The 24,797-nt window shown below is 44.9% G+C and overlaps 1 pseudogene; it reads left to right on the top strand.

Annotated features, from left to right (window-relative positions):
* Positions 1 to 24,797, top strand: part of LOC115169221 (NADH dehydrogenase [ubiquinone] flavoprotein 2, mitochondrial-like) — a 38,853-nt pseudogene that overhangs the window by 4,033 nt on the left and 10,023 nt on the right.

The following is a 24,797-nucleotide window of genomic DNA, read 5'->3' as shown; positions in this document are numbered from 1 at the left end:
CAGTGTGCAATAATGCTTCATTTACTATTACTGATAACAAATCCTAATTGCTAAATTGCCCCATATACATTACCAGTCAAAAGTTTGGACACATCTACTCGTTCCAGGGGTTTTCTTTATTTTTTACTATTTTCTACATTGTAGAATAATAGTGAAGACATCAAAACTATGAAGTAACACATATGTCAAACCTGCAATGTTGGTTAAGGTCTTGTAAAGCATTTCACTAAGGTCTACACCTATTGTATTCTGCGCATGTGACAAATAACATTTTGGTTTGATATGCATCATGTATTAACCAAAAAAAGTATTAAACAAATCAAAATATATTTATATTTGAGATTCTTCAAATAGTTCACACTCTTGGCATTATCGATGAAGCCTAGTCCAAAAAACCTACTCTGTCTGGGATGGAAAGGTAGACCTACTCTGTCTGGGGTGGAATGGTAGATCTACTCTGTCTGGGGTGGAATGGTAGACCTACTCTGTCTGGGGTGGAAAGGTAGACCTACTCTGTCTGGGATGGAATGGTAGACCTACTCTGTCTGGGGTGGAAAGGTAGACCTACTCTGTCTGGGATGGAATGGTAGACCTACTCTGTCTGGGGTGGAAAGGTAGACCTACTCTGTCTGGGGTGGAAAGGTAGACCTACTCTGTCTGGGGTGGAAAGGTAGACCTACTCTGTCTGGGATGAAATGGTAGACCTACTCTGTCTGGGGTGGAAAGGTAGACCTACTCTGTCTGGGGTGGAAAGGTAGACCTACTCTGTCTGGGGTGGAAAGGTAGACCTACTCTGTCTGGGATGGAAAGGTATACCTACTCTGTCTGGGGTGGAAAGGTAGACCTACTCTGTCTGGGGTGGAAAGGTAGACCTACTCTGTCTGGGGTGGAAAGGTAGACCTACTCTGTCTGGGGTGGAATGGTAGGTCTACTCTGTCTGGGGTGGAAAGGTAGACCTACTCTGTCTGGGGTAGAATGGTAGCCCTACTCTGTCTGGGGTGGAAAGGTAGGTCCTACTCTGTCTGGGGTGGAAAGGTAGGTCTACTCTGTCTGGGGTGGAAAGGTAGGTCTACTCTGTCTGGGGTGGAATGGTAGGTCTACTCTGTCTGGGGTGGAAAGGTAGGTCTACTCTGTCTGGGGTGGAATGGTAGGTCTACTCTGTCTGGGGTGGAATGGTAGACCTACTCTGTCTGGGGTGGAAAGGTAGACCTACTCTGTCTGGGGTGGAATGGTAGCCCTACTCTGTCTGGGGTGGAAAGGTAGACCTACTCTGTCTGGGGTGGAATGGTAGCCCTACTCTGTCTGGGGTGGAAAGGTAGACCTACTCTGTCTGGGGTGGAAAGGTAGACCTACTCTGTCTGGGGTGGAAAGGTAGGTCTACTCTGTCTGGGGTGGAAAGGTAGGTCTACTCTGTCTGGGGTGGAAAGGTAGGTCTACTCTGTCTGGGGTGGAAAGGTAGGCCTACTCTGTCTGGGGTGGAAAGGTAGACCTACCCTGTCTGGGGTGGAAAGGTAGGTCTACTCTGTCTGGGGTGGAAAGGTAGGTCTACTCTGTCTGGGGTAGAAAGATAGGTCTACTCTGTCTGGGGTGGAAAGGTAGGTCCTACTCTGTCTGGGGTGGAAAGGTAGACCTACTCTGTCTGGGGTGGAAAGGTAGACCTACTCTGTCTGGGGTGGAAAGGTAGGACTACTCTGTCTGGGGTGGAAAGGTAGGACTACTCTGTCTGGGGTGGAAAGGTAGGCCCACTCTGTCTGTCTGGGGTGGAAAGGTAGACCTACTCTCTCTGGGGTGGAAAGGTAGACCTACTCTGTCTGGGGTGGAAAGGTAGGTCTACTCTGGGGTGGAAAGGTAGGTCTACTCTGTCTGGGGTGGAAAGGTAGACCTACTCTGTCTGGGGTGGAAAGGTAGGCCTACTCTGTCTGGGGTGGAAAGGTAGGACTACTCTGTCTGGGGTGGAAAGGTAGGTCTACTCTGTCTGGGGTGGAAAGGTAGGTCTACTCTGTCTGGGGTGGAAAGGTAGGACTACTCTGTCTGGGGTGGAATGGTAGACCTACTCTGTCTGGGGTGGAAAGGTAGACCTACTCTGTCTGGGGTGGAAAGGTAGATCTACTCTGTCTGGGGTGGAAAGGTAGACCTACTCTGTCTGGGGTAGAAAGTTAGGCCTAACGTTTGAAAGTACCATGCTCAGATTCCTAATGTCTCGGATTTAATCATTTGCAAACAGGGACAGTTTTGTTGCAAACAAGACAGACACTGATTTGGCATCGGAGAAATCTGCTAAGATGAACAGGCCTCTCTCTCTCTCTGTCCGTTCTTTGTGTTGGTATTAAAGTTTCTGTTAATATGTCAAATGACATAGAATTTCATAATTTTATTTGTATTTTTTTTCGCCTGCAAATACGATGATAGATTCATGCAATGCTTGGACTATAAAGGAGATATTTCCACCCTTACTCTTGTCCACGGTGGTCTGTGAACCCACAATCTTCTGGCCCGCAACCCTGTGCGCTATCAAAATTCCTGTGTTGCCATGTAACCCTGACAGGACGAAGAACAGATTCTAAAACTGCATATCTAAGGCTCTGGTCTGTCCAAGAAGTGAGGGTGAACGGTAGACATGTTCTCTACTATCTATTTTATATTATTATTTAACGGTCAGTTGTTTTTTTTCAATCGTTCAGGGAGGGTTTAGGTAAAATATATTTTGCTGAAGGGAGGGCTATACATTTTCATTAGAGAGATCTGATTTTCTTCCATCTAACCCTTATTATAAATAACGTTCACTCCCTTCCGGGGCCATTTTGGAACTCCCTTATTGTATTCACTTCGACTCAAACCAAATGCTTAGCGAATTAAACTAAACTAATATTTACAACAGGAATTCGATTTTGGTTACTGTGTCAAATCAGTTTGTCAATACTGCACCTTTCTATTGGAGAATGAGCTAGCTAGCTGCTGGTTTCCCCAACAAGACTTCCCTCTGGATCATAGTGCAGTGTTCCTGGCTCAGGCTGTCACAACAGTAGGAGTCGACACTAGAGGGCGCACTTGGAGGTGCTCTGTAGTGGGCCTATCACTTGGAGGTGCTCTGTAGAGGGGCCTATCACTTGGAGGTGCTCTGTAGAGGGCCTATCACTTGGAGGTGCTCTGTAGAGGGCCTATCACTTGGAGGTGCTCTGTAGAGGGGCCTATCACTTGGAGGTGCTCTGTAGAGGGCCTATCAGCAACGCTGATAGACTAGAAAAGGCCAGTATCGGCCTGATATATCGGCTCTGCCATTCTTTAGTACATGGTGCAAATGCAGTATAGTGCAGTTATACATTTTGCAGGTCAATGATACAGGTAACTGCCAAAATAAAGGAAACACCAACACAAAGTGTGTTCAATGCACCTTGGCATAGATTCTACAAGTGTTCTGGAACTCTGGCATAGATTCTACAAGTGTTCTGGAACTCTGGCATAGATTCTACAAGTGTTCTGGAACTCTGGCATAGATTCTACAAGTGTTCTGGAACTCTGGCATAGGTTCTACAAGTGTTCTGGAACTCTGGCATAGGTTCTACAAGTGTTCTGGAACTCTGGCATAGATTCTACAAGTGTTCTGGAACTCTGACATAGATTCTACAAGTGTTCTGGAACTCTGGCATAGATTCTACAAGTGTTCTGGAACTCTGGCATAGATTCTACAAGTGTTCTGGAACTCTGGCATAGATTCTACAAGTGTTCTGGAACTCTGGCATAGATTCTACAAGTGTTCTGGAACTCTGGCATAGATTCTACAAGTGTTCTGGAACTCTGGCATAGATTCTACAAGTGTTCTGGAACTCTGGCATAGATTCTACAAGTGTTCTGGAACTCTGGCATAGATTCTACAAGTGTTCTGGAACTCTGGCATAGATTCTACAAGTGTTCTGGAACTCTGGCATAGATTCTACAAGTGTTCTGGAACTCTGGTGTCGCATCCCACTTATATTGTTCCATGGAGAAATTCCATCATTTGGTGTTTTGTTGATACTGGTGGAAAAACGCCGTCTCAGGCCCCACTCCAGAATCTCCCATAAGTGTTCAGTTGAGATGTGGAGTCTGAGACGGCCGTGGCATATGGTTTACATGGTTGTCATGCTCATCAAACCATTCAGTGACCACTGGGGCCCTGTGGATGGGGGCATTGTCATCCTATGAGGGCATAGCCATGGTAACCAAAATAATGGCCTTCCCAGCATTTTTATACATGACCCTAAGCATGATGGGATGTTTAATTGCTTAATGAACTCACCTGTGTGGAAGCATCTGCTTTTAATACTCTTTGTATCCATCATTTAAGTGTTTCCTTTTTTTGTTGTTGGCAGTTACCTGTATATGAACCATTCTTTGATAAGCCACTTTTCATAACTACTAGTGTCGAGGTTGCTGCGTGTCGAGGTTGCTGCGTGTCGAGGTTGCTGCGTGTCGAGGTCGCTGCGTGTCGAGGTCGCTGCGTGTCGAGGTCGCTGCGTGTCGAGGTCGCTGCGTGTCGAGGTCGCTGCGTGTCGAGGTCGCTGCGTGTCGAGGTCGCTGCGTGTCGAGGTCGCTGCGTGTCGAGGTCGCTGCGTGTCGAGGTCGCTGCGTGTCGAGGTCGCTGCGTGTCGCGGTCGCTGCGCGCCGAGGACGCTGCGCGCCGAGGACGCTGCGCGCCGAGGACGCTGTGTGTCAGTGCAGGGTTTCCCAAACTCGCTCCTCAGGACTCCAAGGAGGGCACGTTTTGGTTTTTGCTCGAGCACTACACAGCTGATTCAAATAATCAACTAATCATCCAGCTTTGATCATTTGAATCAGCTGTGTAGTGTTAGGGGCAAAAACCAAAATGTGCACCCGTTAAAATGTAAACTACAATCAAATCCGTTTTGAAATGATGCATTTAGTCTGATTTAAATTAAAAAAGGATAGGAGTATTACACTACTGTCCACAAGGGGGCAGTGTACAGAGGCAGAAACAAATTTATGCACCCTCACTGCCTGTAGTGCCACAATGTGTTGTTGGATACAACTGTCCCTCAGGGAGAGGTACAGGATACATCTCAATAGCCTTTACCAGGGGTACTCAACAGCGGTCCAGAGTCTGCTGGTTCTCTGTTCTACCTGATCATTAATATCACCCACCTGGTGTCCCAGGTCTAAATCAGTCCCTCATTAGAGGAGAATCACCCACCTGGTGTCCCAGGTCTAAATCAGTCCCTGATTAGAGGAGAATCACCCACCTGGTGTCCCAGGTCTAAATCAGTCCCTGATTAGAGGGGAATCATCCACCTGGTGTCTAAATCAGTCCCTGATTAGAGGAGAATAACCCACCTGGTGTCTAAATCAGTCCTAAATCAGTCCCTGATTAGAGGAGAATCACCCACCTGGTGTCCCAGGTCTAAATCAGTCCCTCATTAGAGGGGAACAATGACAAAATGCAGTGGAACTGGCATGGAGGTCCAGAGTTGAGTTTGAGTGGCCTGGGGGGGGGGGGGGGGGGGAATTCCTGTCCTATTCTTTACCACGTCTTCTAAATGATCTATGGAAATATTGTATTTTACTTACACGTTTGCTTTGTTTACAAATGTAAACAGTTTAACTAATGTGTTTAGTTTGCGACTGGTAAGTAAGAATGTCTATGAAACTCGATGAGATATCGCTGTTCATCAATTAAATGACTGATGTGATGTGTCTTCTTTTACTGTAGCACAGAGATACCCCTGAAAACAATCCAGACACTCCCTTTGAGTTCACAGCGGAGAACCTGAAGGTGAGTCGATGAGAACACGACCATTAGAGAAATACCTCTACATCAAAGACTCACAACTTTGAAACCATCACATCTTTTTAAATCGTTTTGAAAAGGAAGCTTTATTAAAAAGGTCACGTTCTCTGTTCTTATGGACGTCATATACCATCACTAACGAAAGCTGTTTGTCGTCGTTTTTTAGAGGATTGACGCTATCATTAGTATGTACCCTGAGGGCCACAAGCAGGCCGCCACCATCCCTGTGTTGGACGTGACTCAGAGACAGCATGGATGGCTCCCCATCTCAGCCATGAACAAAGGTCATTCATCAATCTGTCAATCAACATCCTGAGGCATCTGTCTGTTTTTAGAATAGAGTATGTTCATTTTTTTGTTGTTGCTTTTTGGCAACGATTTGTAGAACCATAGAATTCGACAGAATCTGTGTAGACCTGGGGCTTGTTCAGTACTCCGTCCATTATTAGATTAACGCTCCTAATTTTTCTGAATTGTTTCCCCCTCTCTCTTCTCCCCAGGTGGCCGAGGTGCTTGAGGTCCCTCCGATGAGAATCTATGAGGTTGCGACGTTCTACACCATGTTCCCGAGGCAGCCGGTGGACAAGTACCACATTCAGATCTGCACTACAACTCCCTGCATGCTTTGCAACTCCGACAGCATCTTGGAGGCCATCCAGAACAAACTGGGTAAGAGAGCAAACTGTAACGTTTGGTTCACAGACGGACCTAGAATGAAGGTGATTGAAGTGGAGATGGAAAAACAGATGTCTTGACTGCGTATATTATGACAGATGAACAATATGGAAATAGATGTACTGCAATACAAAACATCAGGGGGAAAAACAGTTTATCCAAAAGTAAAAATAGGAACGCAACATGCAACAATTTCAAAGATTTTTACAGAGTTACAGTTCAAGTAAGGAAATCAGTCAATTGAAATAAATTCATTAGGACCTAATCTATGGATTTCACATGACTGGGAATACAGATATGCTTTTGTTGGTCACAGATACCTTAAATATAAAGGTAGGGGTGTGGATCAGAAAACCAGTCAGTATCTGGTGTCTCCACCATTTGCCTCATGCAGCACGACACATCTCCTTCGCATAGAGTTGATCAGGCTGTTGACTGTGGCATGTTGGGCCTCAGGATCTCGCCATTGAAAAGTGCATTCAAATTGCCGTCGATAAAATGCAATTGTGTTCGTTGTCCGTAGCTTATGTCTGCCCATACCATAACCCCACCTCCACCATGGGGCCCATACCATAACCCCACCTCCACCATGGGGCCCATACCATAACCCCACCTCCACCATGGGGCCCATACCATAACCCCACCACCACCATGGGGCCCATACCATAACCCCACCGCCACCATGGGGCCCATACCATAACCCCACCTCCACCATGGGGCCCATACCATAACCCCACCTCCACCATGGGGCCCATACCATAACCCCACCTCCACCATGGGGCCCATACCATAACCCCACCGCCACCATGGGGCCCATACCATAACCCCACCTCCACCATGGGGCAAATACCATAACCCCACCGCCACCATGGGGCCCATACCATAACCCCACTGCCACCATGGGGCCCATACCATAACCCCACCGCCACCATGGGGCCCATACCATAACCCCACTGCCACCATGGGGCCCATACCATAACTCCACCTCCACCATGGGGCCCATACCATAACCCCACCTCCACCATGGGGCCCATACCATAACCCCACCTCCACCATGGGGCCCATACCATAACCCCACCGCCACCATGGGGCCCATACCATAACCCCACCACCACCATGGGGCCCATACCATAACCCCACCGCCACCATGGGGCCCATACCATAACCCCACCTCCACCATGGGGCCCATACCATAACCCCACCTCCACCATGGGGCCCATACCATAACCCCACCGCCACCATGGGGCCCATACCATAACCCCACCACCACCATGGGGCCCATACCATAACCCCACCGCCACCATGGGGCCCATACCATAACCCCACCTCCACCATGGGGCCCATACCATAACCCCACCGCCACCATGGGGCCCATACCATAACCCATGCTAAGCTAGCTGTGGAGGAAAACTAGTATGTTGTATGTATTGTATTTGAATCATTGTTCTATTATCTAACCATGACAGGTAGACACAGCTTTCATTGTTCTATTATCTAACCATGACAGGTAGACACAGCTTTCATTGTTCTATTATCGAACCATGATCGGTAGACACAGCTTTCATTGTTCTATTATCTAACCATAGCTTGTATTGTTCTGTTTCCATGATAGTTAGAAATATTAGGCAATAGAATTTTGAAGTTCGTTACAATAGTTGCTTTTGCAGTGTCGAGATCCTAGACTGGGTGCCAGTCTGTTGCTGGTCTCTTTAATATAGCCTGGTTGCTGGTCTCTTTAATATAGCCTGGGTGCCAGTCTGTTGCTGGTGTCTATAATATAGCCTGGGTGCCAGTCTGTTCCTGGTCTCTTTAATATAGCCTGGGTGCCAGTCTGTTGCTGGTCTCTTTAATATAGCCTGGGTACCAGTCCGTTTCTGGTCTCTTTAATATAGCCTGGGTGCCAGTCTGTTTCTGGTCTTTAATATAGCCTGGGTACCAGTCTGTTGCTGGTCTCTTTAATATAGCCTGGGAGCCAGTCCGTTTCTGGTCTGTTGCCAGCTCCTTATGGAATGGATTAGGTAACAATACCAACAGATCTGAGACCCGGCTATCAAGATCCCAGTTCACCAATTCTTCCATCAGATCAGTGTAATTAGTACTATGTTAAAGGCCCAGTGTAATCAAAAACATGATTTGTTTTGTGTTTTTATTTATCTATATCTCCACACAGAGGTTGGAATAATACTGTGAAAATGATGATAATGCCCCTTTAGTGTAAGAGCTGTTTGAAAAGACCACCTGAAATTTCAACCTGTTTTGGTGGGATGGAGTTTTGGCCAACCTGGTGACGTCACCAGGCAGTAAATGAGTTAATAGACCAATAAGAAAGAGTTTCAAACCTCTGCCAATAACAGTAAATTTTCACTTTTTCCCTCCCCACTCAGACCACTGCCAAACTGTCTTAGCTAAATTCTTGCTTAAGAAATTGCTCTTTGCTAAGAAGCAATTTATTTTTTATTTTTTTTACAATTTTCAATGAAAACAATCACGGTGATGCTAATTGTTACCCAGAAAACATTTAGATAAAAATGGCTATATTTGACCTTTTTTAAAAAATATATATATATATTTTCCCTCAGGCATCAAGGTAGGAGGGATGACGTCAGACAAGATGTTCTCTCTAATAGAGGTGGTGTCTCGGCGCCTGCGTTAACGCTCCCATGGTCCAGATCAACGACAACTACTACGTGAGTTTGATCTCTGCTTCACACAAAAAAAACACAACCGTATACACGGAGTAGACAAAACATTAGGAACATCTTCCTAATGTTGAGTTGCACCCTGTTTTGCCCTCAGAACAGTGTCTCAATTTGTCAGGGCATGGACACTTCAAGGTGTCAAGCGATGGCCCATGTTGACTCCAATGCTTCCCACAGTTGTGCTAATTTGGCTGGATGTCCTTTTGGGTGGTGGACCGTTCTTGGTACACTCGGGGAAACTGTTTTGTGAAAAACCCAGCAGCGTTGCAGTTGTTGACACAGTCAAACCGGTGCACCTACTACCATACCCTGTTCAAAGACACTTAAATATTTTTTGTCTTGCCCATTCACCCTCTGAATGGTCACACATAAACAATCCATGTCTCAGTTGTCTCAGGGCTTAAAAATCATTCTTCAACCTGCCTCTTCCCCTTTCATCTACACTGATTTAAAGTGGATTCAACAAATGACATCAATAAGGGATCATAGCTTTCACCTTGTCAGTCTGTCTTGGAAAGAGCAATGTTTTGTACACTGTGTAGTTGGACAACAACTAGGTGAGTACGTTATTCTGTTTTGAATATAACTATACACACAGCATTGTCATTAGCAGACGTTTTTATCCAGAGCAACTTCCAATCAGATTTGATCAACACTTGGGGTAGATGCACAATGACTCTCCCTTACTACCGTCTGTTAGTTGGTCTCTAGTTCTCCGTTACTACCGTCTGTTAGTCGGTCTCTAGTTCTCCGTTAGTATCTACCGTCTGTTAGTTGGTCTCTAGTTCTCCGTTAGTATCTACCGTCTGTTAGTTGGTCTCTAGTTTATCTCCGTCTGTTAGTTGGTCTCTAGTTCTCCGTTAGTATCTACCGTCTGTTAGTTTGGTCTCTAGTTCTCCGTTAGTATCTACCGTCTGTTAGTTGGTCTCTAGTTCTCCGTTAGTATCTACCGCTGTTAGTTGGTCTCTAGTTTCTCCGTTAGTATCTACCGTCTGTTAGTTGGTCTCTAGTTCCCCGTTAGTATCTACCGTCTGTTAGTTGGTCTCTAGTTCTCCGTTAGTATCTACCGTCTGTTAGTTGGTCTCTAGTTCTCCGTTAGTATCTACCGTCTGTTATTGGTCTCTAGTTCTCCGTTAGTACCGTCTGTTAGTTGGTCTCTAGTTCTCTCCGTTAGTATCTACCGTCTGTTAGTTGGTCTCTAGTTCTCCGTTAGTAATCTACCGTCTGTTAGTTGGTCTCTAGTTCTCCAGTTAGTATCCGTCTGTTAGTTGGTCTCTAGTTCTCCGTTAGTATCTACCGTCTGTTAGTTGGTCTCTAGTTCTCCGTTAGTATCTACCGTCTGTTAGTTGGTCTCTAGTTCTCCGTTAGTATCTACCGTCTGTTAGTTGGTCTCTAGTTCTCCGTTAGTATCTACCGTCTGTGTTAGGTGGTCTATAGTTCTCCGTTAGTATCTACCGTCTGTTAGTTGGTCCTCTAGTTCTCCGTTAGTATCTCTACCGTCTGTTAGTTGGTCTCTAGTTCTCCGTTAGTATCTACCGTCTGTTAGTTGGTCTCTAGTTCTCCGTTAGTATCTACCGTCTGTTAGTTGGTCTCTAGTTCTCCGTTAGTATCTACCGTCTGTTAGTTGGTCTCTAGTTCTCCTTAGTATCTACCGTCTGTTTAGTTGGTCTCTAGTTCTCCGGTAGTACTACCGTCGGTTAGTTGGTCTTCTAGTTCTCCGTTAGTATCTACCGTCTGTTAGTTGGTCTCTAGTTCTCCGTTAGTATCTACCGTCTGTTTAGTTGGTCTCTAGTTCTCCGTTAGTATCGTCGGTTAGGCGTCTCTAGTTCTCCGTTAGTATCTACCGTCTGTTAGTTGGTCTCTAGTTCTCCGTTAGTATCTACCGTCTGTTAGTTGGTCTCTAGTTCTCCGTTAGTATCTACCGTCTGTTAGTTGGTCTCTAGTTCTCCGTTAGTATCTACCGTCTGTTAGTTGGTCTCTAGTTCTCCGTTAGTATCTACCGTCTGTTAGTTGGTCTCTAGTTCTCCGTATATCTACCGCTGTTAGTTGGTCTCTAGTTCTCCGTTATATCTACCGTCTGTTAGTTGGTCTCTAGTTCTCCGTTAGTATCTACCGTCTGTTAGTTGGTCTCTAGTTCTCCGTTAGTATCTACCGTCTGTTAGTTGGTCTCTAGTTCTCCGTTAGATCTACCGTCTGTTAGTTGGTCTCTAGTTCTCCGTTAGTATACCGTCTTTAGTTGGTCTCTAGTTCTCCGTTAGTATCTACCGTCTGTTAGTTGGTCTCTAGTTCTCCGTTAGTATCTACCGTCTGTTAGTTGGTCTCTAGTCTCCGTGTACCGTCTGTTAGTCGGTCTCTAGTTCTCCGTTAGTATCTACCGTCTGTTTAGTTGGTCTCTAGTTCTCCGTTAGTATCTACCGTCTGTTAGTTGGTCTCTAGTTCTCCGTTACTATCTACCGTCTGTTAGTTGGTCTCTAGTTCTCCGTTAGTATCTACCGTCTGTTAGTTGGTCTCTAGTTCTCCGTTAGTATCTACCGTCTGTTAGTTGGTCTCTAGTTCTCCGTTAGTATCTACCGTCTGTTAGTTGGTCTCTAGTTCTCCGTTAGTACCGTCTGTTAGTTGGTCTCTAGTTCTCCGTTAGTATCTACCGTCTGTTAGTTGGTCTCTAGTTCTCCGTTAGTATCTACCGTCTGTTAGTTGGTCTCTAGTTCTCCGTTAGTATCTACCGTCTGTTAGTCGGTCTCTAGTTCTCCGTTAGTATCTACCGTCTGTTAGTTGGTCTCTAGTTCTCCGTTAGTATCTACCGTCTGTTAGTTGGTCTCTAGTTCTCCGTTAGTACCGTCTGTTAGTTGGTCTCTAGTTCTCCGTTAGTATCTACCGTCTGTTAGTTGGTCTCTAGTTCTCCGTTAGTATCGTCTGTTAGTCGGTCTCTAGTTCTCCGTTAGTATCTACCGTCTGTTAGTTGGTCTCTAGTTCTCCGTTAGTATCTACCGTCTGTTAGTTGGTCTCTAGTTCTCCGTTAGTATCTACCGTCTGTTAGTTGGTCTCTAGTTCTCCGTTAGTATCTACCGTCTGTTAGTCGGTCTCTAGTTCTCCGTTAGTATCTACCGTCTGTTAGTCGGTCTCTAGTTCTCCGTTAGTATCTACCGTCTGTTAGTTGGTCTCTAGTTCTCCGTTAGTATCTACCGTCTGTTAGTCGGTCTCTAGTTCTCCGTTAGTATCTACCGTCTGTTAGTCGGTCTCTAGTTCTCCGTTAGTATCTACCGTCTGTTAGTTGGTCTCTAGTTCTCCGTTAGTATCTACCGTCTGTTAGTTGGTCTCTAGTTCTCCGTTAGTATCTACCGTCTGTTAGTTGGTCTCTAGTTCTCCGTTAGTATCTACCGTCTGTTAGTCGGTCTCTAGTTCTCCGTTAGTATCTACCGTCTGTTAGTCGGTCTCTAGTTCTCCGTTACTACCGTCTGTTAGTTGGTCTCTAGTTCTCCGTTAGTACCGTCTGTTAGTCGGTCTCTAGTTCTCCGTTAGTATCTACCGTCTGTTAGTTGGTCTCTAGTTCTCCGTTAGTATCTACCGTCTGTTAGTTGGTCTCTAGTTCTCCGTTAGTACCGTATGTTAGTTGGTCTCTAGTTCTCCGTTAGTATCTACCGTCTGTTAGTCGGGCTCTAGTTCTCCGTTAGTACCGTCTGTTAGTTGGTCTCTAGTTCTCCGTTAGTACCGTCTGTTAGTCGGTCTCTAGTTCTCCGTTAGTATCTACCGTCTGTTAGTGGTCTCTAGTTCTCCGTTAGTATCTACCGTCTGTTAGTTGGTCTCTAGTTCTCCGTTAGTATCTACCGTCTGTTAGTTGGTCTCTAGTTCTCCGTTAGTATCTTACCGTCTGTTAGTTGGGGTCTCTAGTTCTCCGTTAGTATCTACCGTCTGTTAGTCGGTCCTCTAGTTCTCCGTTAGTATCTACCGTCTGTTAGTTGGTCTCTAGTTCTCCGTTAGTATCTACCGTCTGTTAGTTGGTCTCTAGTTCTCCGTTAGTATCTACGTCTGTTAGTTGGTCTCTAGTTCTCCGTTAGTATCTACCGTCTGTTAGTTGGTCTCTAGTTCTCCGTTAGTATCTACCGTCTGTTAGTTGGTCTCTAGTTCTCCGTTAGTATCTACCGTCTGTTAGTTGGTCTCTAGTTCTCCGTTAGTATCTACCGTCTGTTAGTGGTCTCTAGTTCTCCGTTAGTATCTACCGTCTGTTAGTCGGTCTCTAGTTCTCCGTTAGTATCTACCGTCTGTTAGTTGGTCTCTAGTTCTCCGTTAGTATCTACCGTCTGTTAGTTGGTCTCTAGTTCTCCGTTAGTATCTACCGTCTGTTAGTCGGTCTCTAGTTCTCCGTTAGTATCTACCGTCTGTTAGTTGGTCTCTAGTTCTCCGTTAGTATCTACCGTCTGTTAGTTGGTCTCTAGTTCTCCGTTACTACCGTCTGTTAGTTGGTCTCTAGTTCTCCGTTAGTATCTACCGTCTGTTAGTTGGTCTCTAGTTCTCCGTTAGTATCTACCGTCTGTTAGTCGGTCTCTAGTTCTCCGTTAGTATCTACCGTCTGTTAGTTGGTCTCTAGTTCTCCGTTAGTATCTACCGTCTGTTAGTTGGTCTCTAGTTCTCCGTTAGTATCTACCGTCTGTTAGTTGGTCTCTAGTTCTCCGTTAGTATCTACCGTCTGTTAGTTGGTCTCTAGTTCTCCGTTAGTACCGTCTGTTAGTTGGTCTCTAGTTCTCCGTTAGTACCGTCTGTTAGTTGGTCTCTAGTTCTCCGTTAGTATCTACCGTCTGTTAGTTGGTCTCTAGTTCTCCGTTAGTATCTACCGTCTGTTAGTTGGTCTCTAGTTCTCCGTTAGTATCTACCGTCTGTTAGTTGGTCTCTAGTTCTCCGTTAGTATCTACCGTCTGTTAGTCGGTCTCTAGTTCTCCGTTAGTATCTACCGTCTGTTAGTTGGTCTCTAGTTCTCCGTTAGTATCTACCGTCTGTTAGTTGGTCTCTAGTTCTCCGTTACTACCTACCGTCTGTTAGTTGGTCTCTAGTTCTCCGTTAGTATCTACCGTCTGTTAGTTGGTCTCTAGTTCTCCGTTAGTATCTACCGTCTGTTAGTTGGTCTCTAGTTCTCCGTTACTACCTACCGTCTGTTAGTTGGTCTCTAGTTCTCCGTTAGTAACTACCGTCTGTTAGTTGGTCTCTAGTTCTCCGTTAGTATCTACCGTCTGTTAGTTGGTCTCTAGTTCTCCGTTAGTATCTACCGTCTGTTAGTTGGTCTCTAGTTCTCCGTTAGTACCGTCTGTTAGTTGGTCTCTAGTTCTCCGTTAGTATCGTCTGTTAGTTGGTCTCTAGTTCTCCGTTAGTATCTACCGTCTGTTAGTTGGTCTCTAGTTCTCCGTTAGTATCTACCGTCTGTTAGTTGGTCTCTAGTTCTCCGTAGTATCTACCGTCTGTTAGTTGGTCTCTAGTTCTCCGTTAGTATCTACCGTCTGTTAGTTGGTCTCTAGTTCTCCGTTAGTATCTACCGTCTGTTAGTTGGTCTCTAGTTCTCCGTTAGTATCTACCGTCTGTTAGTTGGTCTCTAGTTCTCCGTTAGTATCTACCGTCTGTTAGTTGGTCTCTAGTTCTCCGTTAGTATCTACCGTCTGTTAGTTGGTCTCTAGTTCTCCGTTAGTATCTACCGTCTGTTAGTTGGTCTCTAGTTCTCCGTTAGTATCTACCGTCTGTTAGTGGTCTCTAGTTCTCCGTTAGTATCTACCGTCTGTTAGTTGGTCTCTAGTTCTCCGTTAGTATCTACCGTCTGTTAGTTGGTCTCTAGTTCTCCGTTAGTATCTACCGTCTGTTAGTTGGTCTCTAGTTCTCCGTTAGTATCTACCGTCTGTTAGTTGTCTCTAGTTCTCCGTTAGTATCTACCGTCTGTTAGTTGGTCTCTAGTTCTCCGTTAGTATCTACCGTCTGTTAGTTGGTCTCTAGTTCTCCGTTAGTATCTACCGTCTGTTAGTTGGTCTCTAGTTCTCCGTTAGTATCTACCGTCTGTTAGTTGGTCTCTAGTTCTCCGTTAGTATCTACCGTCTGTTAGTTGGTCTCTAGTTCTCCGTTAGTATCTACGTCTGTTAGTTGGTCTCTAGTTCTCCGTTAGTATCTACCGTCTGTTAGTTGGTCTCTAGTTCTCCGTTAGTATCTACCGTCTGTTAGTTGGTCTCTAGTTCTCCGTTAGTATCTACCGTCTGTTAGTTGGTCTCTAGTTCTCCGTTAGTATCTACCGTCTGTTAGTTGGTCTCTAGTTCTCCGTTAGTATCTACCGTCTGTTAGTTGGTCTCTAGTTCTCCGTTAGTATCTACCGTCTGTTAGTCGGCTCTAGTTCTCCGTTAGTATCTACCGGCTGTTAGTTGGCTCTATTTCTCCGTTAGTATCTACCGTCTGTTAGTTGGTCTCTAGTTCTCCGTTAGTATCTACCGTCTGTTAGTTCGTCTCTAGTTCTCCGTTAGTATCTACCGTCTGTTAGTTGGTCTCTAGTTCTCCGTTAGTATCTACCGTCTGTTAGTTGGTCTCTAGTTCTCCGTTAGTATCTACCGTCTGTTAGTCGGTCTCTAGTTCTCCGTTAGTATCTACCGTCTGTTAGTTGGTCTCTAGTTCTCCGTTAGCTACCGTCTGTTATTGGTCTCTAGTCTCCGTAGATACCGTCTGTTAGTCGGTCTCTAGTTCTCCGTTAGTATCTACCGTCTGTTAGTCGGTCTCTAGTTCTCCGTTAGTATCTACCGTCTGTTAGTTGGTCTCTAGTTCTCCGTTAGTATCTACCGTCTGTTAGTTGGTCTCTAGTTCTCCGTTAGTATCTACCGTCTGTTAGTTGGTCTCTAGTTCTCCTGTTAGTATCTACCGTCTGTTAGTTGGTCTCTAGTTCTCCGTTAGTATCTACCGTCTGTTAGTTGGTCTCTAGTTCTCCGTTAGTATCTACCGTCTGTTAGTCGGTCTCTAGTTCTCCGTTAGTATCTACCGTCTGTTAGTTGGTCTCTAGTTCTCCGTTAGTATCTACCGTCTGTTAGTTGGTCTCTAGTTCTCCGTTAGTATCTACCGTCTGTTAGTTGGTCTCTAGTTCTCCGTTAGTATCTACCGTCTGTTAGTCGGTCTCTAGTTCTCCGTTAGTATCTACCGTCTGTTAGTTGGTCTCTAGTTCTCCGTTACTACCGTCTGTTAGTTGGTCTCTAGTTCTCCGTTAGTATCTACCGTCTGTTAGTTGGTCTCTAGTTCTCCGTTAGTATCTACCGTCTGTTAGTTGGTCTCTAGTTCTCCGTTAGTATCTACCGTCTGTTAGTTGGTCTCTAGTTCTCCGTTAGTATCTACCGTCTGTTAGTGGTCTCTAGTTCTCCGTTAGTATCTACCGTCTGTTAGTTCGGTCTCTAGTTCTCCGTTAGTATCTACGTCTGTTAGTTGGTCTCTAGTTCTCCGTTAGTATCTACCGTCTGTTAGTTGGTCTCTAGTTTCTCCGTTAGTATCTACCGTCTGTTAGTTGGTCTCTAGTTCTCCGTTAGTATCTACCGTCTGTTAGTTGGTCTCTAGTTCTCCGTCTAGTATCTACCGTCTGTTAGTTGGTCTCTAGTTCTCCGTTAGTATCTACCGTCTGTTAGTTGGTCTCTAGTTCTCCGTTAGTATCTACCGTCTGTTAGTGGTCTCTAGTTCTCCGTTAGTATCTACCGTCTGTTAGTCGGTCTCTAGTTCTCCGTTAGTATCTACCGTCTGTAGTTGGTCTCTAGTTCTCCGTTAGTATCTATCTTACCTCTACCGTCTGTTAGTTGGTCTCTAGTTCTCCGTTAGTATCTACCGTCTGTTAGTTGGTCTCTAGTTCTCCGTTAGTACCTACCGTCTGTTAGTTGGTCTCTAGTTCTCCGTTAGTATCTACCGTCTGTTAGTCGGTCTCTAGTTTCTCCGTTAGTATCTACCGTCTGTTAGTGGTCTCTAGTTCTCCGTTAGTATCTACCGTCTGTTAGTTGGTCTCTAGTTCTCCGTTACTACCGTCTGTTAGTTGGTCTCTAGTTCTCTCCGTAGTATCTACCGTCTGTTAGTTGGTCTCTAGTTCTCCGTTACTACCGTCTGTTAGTTGGTCTCTAGTTCTCCGTTAGTATCTACCGTCTGTTAGTTGGTCTCTAGTTCTCCGTTAGTATCGTCTGTTAGTTGGTCTCTAGTTCTCCGTTAGTATCTACCGTCTGTTAGTCGGTCTCTAGTTCTCCGTTAGTATCTACCGTCTGTTAGTTTGGTCTCTAGTTCTCCGTTAGTATCTACCGTCTGTTAGTTGGTCTCTAGTTCTCCGTTAGTATCTACCGTCTGTTAGTCGGTCCTCTAGTTTCTCCGTTAGTATCTACCGTCTGTTAGTTGGTCTTCTAGTTCTCCGTTACTACCAGTCTGTAGTTGGTCTCTAGTTCTCCGTTAGTATCTACCGTCTGTTAGTCGGTCTCTAGTTCTCCGTTAGTATCTACCGTCTGTTAGTTGGTCTCTAGTTCTCCGTTAGTATCTACCGTCTGTTAGTTGGTCTCTAGTTCTCCGTTAGTATCTACCGTCTGTTAGTTGGTCTCTAGTTCTCTGTTAGTATCTACCGTCTGTTAGTTGGTCTCTAGTTCTCCGTTAGTATCTACCGTCTGTTAGTTGGTCTCTAGTTCTCCGTTAGTATCTACCGTCTGTTAGTTGGTCTCTAGTTCTCCGTTAGTATCTACCGTCTGTTAGTTGGTCTCTAGTTCTCCGTTAGTATCTACCGTCTGTTAGTTGGTCTCTAGTTCTCCGTTAGTATCTACCGTCTGTTAGTTGGTCTCTAGTTCTCCGTTAGTATCTACCGTCTGTTAGTCGGTCTCTAGTTCTCCGTTAGTATCTACCGTCTGTTAGTTGGTCTCTAGTTCTCCGTTACTACCGTCTGTTAGTTGGTCTCTAGTTCTCCGTTAGTATCTACCGTCTGTTAGTTGGTCTCTAGTCTCGTAGTATCTCGTCTGTTAGTATCTACCGTCTGTTAGTTGGTCTCTAGTTCTCCGTTAGTATCTACCGTCTGTTAGTTGGTCTCTAGTTCTCCGTTAGTATCTACCGTCTGTTAGTGTCTCTAGTTCTCCGTTAGTATCTACCGTCTGTTAGTCGGTCTCTAGTTCTCCGTTAGTATCTACCGTCTGTTAGTTGGTCTCTAGTTCTCCGTTAGTATCTACCGTCTGTTAGTTGGTCTCTAGTTTCTCCGTTAGTATCTACCGTCTGTTAGTTGGTCTCTAGTTCTCCGTTAGTATCTACCGTCTGTTAGTTGGTCTCTAGTTTCTCCGTTACGTAGTCTACCGTCTGTTAGTTGGTCTCTAGTTCTCCGTTAGTATCTACCGTCTGTTAGTTGTCTCTAGTTCTCCGTTAGTATCTACCGTCTGTTAGTTGGTCTCTAGTTCTCCGTTAGTATCTACCGTCTGTTAGTTGGTCTCTAGTTCTCCGTTAGTATCTACCGTCTGTTAGTTGGTCTCTAGTTCTCCGTTAGTATCTACCGTCTGTTAGTTCGGGTCTCTAGTTCTCCGTTAGTATCTACCGTCTGTTAGTTGGTCTCTAGTTCTCCGTTAGTATCTACCGTCTGTTAGTTGGTCTCTAGTTCTCCGTTAGTATCTACCGTCTGTTAGTTGGTCTCTAGTTCTCTGTTAGTATCTACCGTCTGTTAGTTGGTCTCTAGTTCTCCGTTAGTATCTACCGTCTGTTAGTTGGTCTCTAGTTCTCCGTTAGTATCTACCGTCTGTTAGTCGGTCTCTAGTTCTCCGTTAGTACCGTCTGTTAGTTGGTCTCTAGTTCTCCGTTAGTATCTACCGTCTGTTAGTTGGTCTCTAGTTCTCCGTTAGTATCTACCGTCTGTTAGTTGGTCTCTAGTTCTCCGTTAGTATCTACCGTCTGTTAGTCGGTCTCTAGTTCTCCGTATTATCTACCGTCTGTTAGTTGGTCTCTAGTTCTCCGTTAGTATCTACCGTCTGTTAGTTGGTCTCTAGTTCTCCGTTAGTATCTACCGTCTGTTAGTTGGTCTCTAGTTCTCCGTTAGTACCTACCGTCTGTTAGTTGGTCTCTAGTTCTCCGTTAGTATCTACCGTCTGTTAGTCGGTCTCTAGTTCTCCGTTAGTATCTACCGTCTGTTAGTTGGTCTCTAGTTCTCCGTTAGTATCTACCGTCTGTTAGTTGGTCTCTAGTTCTCCGTTACTACCGTCTGTTAGTTGGTCTCTAGTTCTCCGTTAGTATCTACCGTCTGTTAGTTGGTCTCTAGTTCTCCGTTACTACCGTCTGTTAGTTGGTCTCTAGTTCTCCGTTAGTATCTACCGTCTGTTAGTTGGTCTCTAGTTCTCCGTTAGTATCGTCTGTTAGTTGGTCTCTAGTTCTCCGTTAGTATCGTCTGTTAGTTGGTCTCTAGTTCTCCGTTAGTATCTACCGTCTGTTAGTTGGTCTCTAGTTCTCCGTTAGTATCTACCGTCTGTTAGTTGGTCTCTAGTTCTCCGTTAGTATCTACCGTCTGTTAGTTGGTCTCTAGTTCTCCGTTAAGTACCTACCGTCTGTTAGTTGGTCTCTAGTTCTCCGTAGTATCCTACCGTTCTGTTAGTTGGTCTCTAGTTCTCCGTTAGTATCCGTCTGTTAGTTGGTCTCTAGTTCTCCGTTAGTATCTACCGTCTGTTAGTTGGTCTCTAGTTCTCCGTTAGTATCTACCGTCTGTTAGTTGGTCTCTAGTTCTCCGTTAGTATCTACCGTCTGTTAGTTGGTCTCTAGTTCTCCGTTAGTATCTACCGTCTGGTAGTTGGTCTCTAGTTCTCCGTTAGTATCTACCGTCTGGTTAGTTGGTCTTCTAGTTCTCCGTTAGTATCTACCGTCTGTTAGTGGTCTCTAGTTCTCCGTTATCTACCGTCTGTTAGGTTGGTCTCTAGTTCTCCGTCTACTTACCGTCTGTTAGTTGGTCTCTAGTTCTCCGTTAGTATCTACCGTCTGTTAGTTGGTCTCAGTTCTCCGTTAGTATCTACCGTCTGTTAGTTGTCTCTAGTTCTCCGTTAGTATCTACCGTCTGTTAGTTGGTCTCTAGTTCTCCGTTAGTATCTACCGTCTGTTAGTTGGTCTCTAGTTCTCCGTATAGTATCTACCGTGCTGTTAGTTGGTCTCTAGTTCTCCGTTAGTATCTACCGTCTGTTAGTCGGTCTCTAGTTCTCCGTTAGTATCTACCGTCTGTTAGTCGGTCTCTAGTTCTCCGTTAGTATCTACCGTCTGTTAGTTGGTCTCTAGTTCTCCGTTACTACCGTCTGTTAGTTGGTCTCTAGTTCTCCGTTAGTATCTACCGTCTGTTAGTTGGTCTCTAGTTCTCCGTTAGTATCTACCGTCTGTTAGTTGGTCTCTAGTTCTCCGTTAGTACCGTCTGTTAGTTGGTCTCTAGATCTCCGTTAGTACCGTCTGTTAGTTGGTCTCTAGTTCTCCGTTAGTACCGTCTGTTAGTTGGTCTCTAGATCTCCGTTAGTACCGTCTGTTAGTTGGTCTCTAGTTCTCCGTTAGTACCGTCTGTTAGTTGGTCTCTAGTTCTATTGTATCTACCGTCTGTTAGTTGGTCTCTAGTTCTCCGTTAGTATCTACCGTCTGTTAGTTGGTCTCTAGTTCTCCGTTACTACCGTCTGTTAGTTGGTCTCTAGTTCTCCGTTAGTTAACTACGTTGTTAGTTGGTTCTAGTTTTTATTAGTTGGTTTTTCTCCGTTACTTACCGTCTGTTAGTTGGTCTCTAGTTCTCCGTTAGTATCTACCGTCTGTAGTTGGTCTCTAGTTCTCCGTTAGTATCTACCGTCTGTTAGTTGGTCTCTAGTTCTCCGTTAGTACCGTCTGTTAGTCGGTCTCTAGTTCTCTGTTAGTATCTACCGTCTGTTAGTCGGTCTCTAGTTCTCCGTTAGTATCTACCGTCTGTTAGTTGGTCTCTAGTTCTCCGTTAGTACCGTCTGTTAGTTGGTCTCTAGTTCTCCGTTAGTATCTACCGTCTGTTAGTTGGTCTCTAGTTCTCCGTTAGTATCTACCGTCTGTTAGTTGGTCTCTAGTTCTCCGTTAGTATCTACCGTCTGTTAGTTGGTCTCTAGTTCTCCGTTAGTATCTACCGTCTGTTAGTCGGTCTCTAGTTCTTCCTTAGTATCTACCGTCTGTTAGTTGGTCTCTAGTTCTCCGTTAGTATCTACCGTCTGTTAGTCGGTCTCTAGTTCTCCGTTAGTATCTACCGTCTGTTAGTCGGTCTCTTAGTTCTCCGTTAGTATCTACCGTCTGTTAGTTGGTCTCTAGTTCTCCGTTAGTATCTACCGTCTGTTAGTTGGTCTCTAGTTCTCCGTTAGTATCTACCGTCTGTTAGTTGGTCTCTAGTTCTCCGTTAGTATCTACCGTCTGTTAGTTGGTCTCTAGTTCTCCGTAGTATCTACCGTCTGTTAGTTGGTCTTAGTTCTCCGTTAGTATCTACCGTCTGTTAGTTGGTCTCTAGTTCTCCGTTAGTATCTACCGTCTGTTAGTTGGTCTCTAGTCTCCGTTAGTATCTACCGTCTGTTAGTTGGTCTCTAGTTCTCCCGTAGTATCTACCGTCTGTTAGTTGGTCTCTAGTTTCTCCGTTAGTATCTACCGTCTGTTAGTTGGTCTCTAGTTCTCCGTTAGTATCTACCGTCTGTTAGTTGGTCTCTAGTTCTCCGTTAGTATCTACCGTCTGTTAGTTGGTCTCTAGTTCTCCGTTAGTATCTACCGTCTGTTAGTTGGTCTCTAGTTCTCCGTTAGTATCTACCGTCTGTTAGTTGGTCTCTAGTTCTCCGTTAGTATCTACGTCTGTTAGTTGGTCTCTAGAATTCTCCGTAGTATCTACCGTCTGTTAGTTGGCTCTAGTTCTCCGTTAGTATCTACCGTCTGTTAGTTGGTCTCTAGTTCTCCGTTAGTTATCTACCGTCTGTTAGTTGGTCTCTAGTTCTCCGTTAGTATCTACCGTCTGTTAGTTGGTCTCTAGTTCTCCGTTAGTATCTACCGTCTGTTAGTTGGTCTCTAGTTCTCCGTTAGTATCTACCGTCTGTTAGTTGGTCTCTAGTTCTCCGTTAGTATCTACCGTCTGTTAGTTGGTCTCTAGTTCTCCGTTATATCTACCGTTGTGTAGTCGGTCTCTAGTTCTCTTCGTTAGTATCTACCGTCTGTTAGTTGGTCTCTAGTTCTCCGTTAGTATCTACCGTCTGTTAGTTGGTCTCTAGTTCTCCGTTAGTATCTACCGTCTGTTAGTTGGTCTCTAGTTCTCCGTTAGTATCTACCGTCTGTTAGTTGGTCTCTAGTTCTCCGTTAGTATCTACCGTCTGTTAGTTGGTCTGTAGTTCTCCGTTAGTATCTACCGTCTGTTAGTTGGTCTCTAGTTCTCCGTTAGTATCTACCGTCTGTTAGTTGGTCTCTAGTTCTCCGTTAGTATCTACCGTCTGTTAGTTGGTCTCTAGTTCTCCGTTAGTATCTACCGTCTGTTAGTTGGTCTCTAGTTCTCCGTTAGTATCTACCGTCTGTTAGTTGGTCTCTAGTTCTCCGTTAGTATCTACCGTCTGTTAGTCGGTCTCTAGTTCTCCGTTAGTATCTACCGTCTGTTAGTTGGTCTCTAGTTCTCCGTTAGTATCTACCGTCTGTAGTTGGTCTCTAGTCTTCTTGTTAGTATCTACCGTCTGTTAGTGGTCTCTAGTCTCCGTTAGTATCTACCGTCTGTTAGTTTGGTCTCTAGTTCTCCGTTAGTATCTACCGTCTGTTAGTTGGTCTCTAGTTCTCCGTTAGTATCTACCGTCTGTTAGTTGGTCTCTAGTTCTCCGTTAGTATCTACCGTCTGTTAGTTGGTCTCTAGTTCTCCGTTAGTATCTACCGTCTGTTAGTTGGTCTCTAGTTCTCCATTAGTACCGTCTGTTAGTTGGTCTCTAGTTCTCCGTTAGTATCTACCGTCTGTTAGTTGGTCTCTAGTTCTCCGTTAGTATCTACCGTCTGTTAGTTGGTCTCTAGTTCTCCGTTAGTATCTACCGTCTGTTAGTTGGTTTCTAGTTCTCCGTTAGTATCTACCGTCTGTTAGTTGGTCTCTAGTTCTCCGTTAGTATCTACCGTCTTGTTAGTTGGTCTCTAGTTCTCCGTTAGTATCTACCGTCTGTTAGTTGGTCTCTAGTTCTCCGTTAGTATCTACCGTCTGTTAGTTGGTCTCTAGTTCTCCGTTAGTATCTACCGTCTGTTAGTCGGTCTCTAGTTCTCCGTTAGTACCGTCTGTTAGTTGGTCTCTAGTTCTCCGTTAGTACCGTCTGTTAGTCGGTCTCTAGTTCTCCGTTAGTATCTACCGTCTGTTAGTTGGTCTCTAGTTCTCCGTTACTACCGTCTGTTAGTTGGTCTCTAGTTCTCCGTTAGTATCTACCGTCTGTTAGTTGGTCTCTAGTTCTCCGTTAGTACCGTCTGTTAGTTGGTCTCTAGTTCTCCGTTAGTATCTACCGTCTGTTAGTTGGTCTCTAGTTCTCCGTTAGTATCTACCGTCTGTTAGTTGGTCTCTAGTTCTCCGTTAGTATCTACCGTCTGTTAGTTGGTCTCTAGTTCTCCGTTAGTATCTACCGTCTGTTAGTTGGTCTCTAGTTCTCCGTTAGTATCTACCGTCTGTTAGTTGGTCTCTAGTTCTCTGTTAGTATCTACCGTCTGTTAGTTGGTCTCTAGTTCTCCGTTAGTATCTACCGTCTGTTAGTTGGTCTCTAGTTCTCCGTTAGTATCTACCGTCTGTTAGTCGGTCTCTAGTTCTCCGTTAGTATCTACCGTCTGTTAGTTGGTCTCTAGTTCTCCGTTAGTATCTACCGTCTGTTAGTTGGTCTCTAGTTCTCCGTTAGTATCGTCTGTTAGTTGGTCTCTAGTTCTCCGTTAGTATCTACCGTCTGTTAGTTGGTCTCTAGTTCTCCGTTAGTATCTACCGTCTGTTAGTTGGTCTCTAGTTCTCCGTTAGTATCTACCGTCTGTTAGTTGGTCTCTAGTTCTCCGTTAGTATCTACCGTCTGTTAGTTGGTCTCTAGTTCTCCGTTAGTACCGTCTGTTACCGTCTGTTAGTGGTCTCTAGTTCTCCGTTAGTATCTACCGTCTGTTAGTTGGTCTCTAGTTCTCCGTTAGTATCTACCGTCTGTTAGTTGGTCTCTAGTTCTCCGTTAGTATCTACCGTCTGTTAGTTGGTCTCTAGTTCTCCGTTAGTATCTACCGTCTGTTAGTTGGTCTCTAGTTCTCCGTTAGTATCTACCGTCTGTTAGTTGGTCTCTAGTTCTCCGTTAGTATCTACCGTCTGTTAGTTGGTCTCTAGTTCTCCGTTACTACCGTCTGTTAGTTGCAAGACCACTAAGGCAGTACAGCTCACTACAAAGCGGAAGTCAAATAGAAATACAAATACAAGGTTTGAAGTATCACGGCTTGAATATCACATTAAGGAATGAAGTATCACGGCTTGCATATCACACACTATCAATATAATGATTTTGTGACGTGTTAGAATGGTTATACTGGGTAAACAGACTGGTGTTGTGGCGACAGGGTGGTGGTACTGGGTAAATACACTGGTGTTGTGGGGTTACTGGGTAAATAGACTGGTGTTGTGGGGTTACTGGGTAAACAGACTGGTGTTGTGGGGTTACTGGGTAAATAGACTGGTGTTG

This window comes from Salmo trutta, chromosome 31 (assembly GCF_901001165.1).
Source record: "Salmo trutta chromosome 31, fSalTru1.1, whole genome shotgun sequence".
Classification (NCBI taxonomy): Eukaryota; Metazoa; Chordata; class Actinopteri; order Salmoniformes; family Salmonidae; genus Salmo; species Salmo trutta.
Note: the sequence above shows the minus strand (reverse complement) of the source record. Positions and strands in the feature narration are given on the sequence as shown.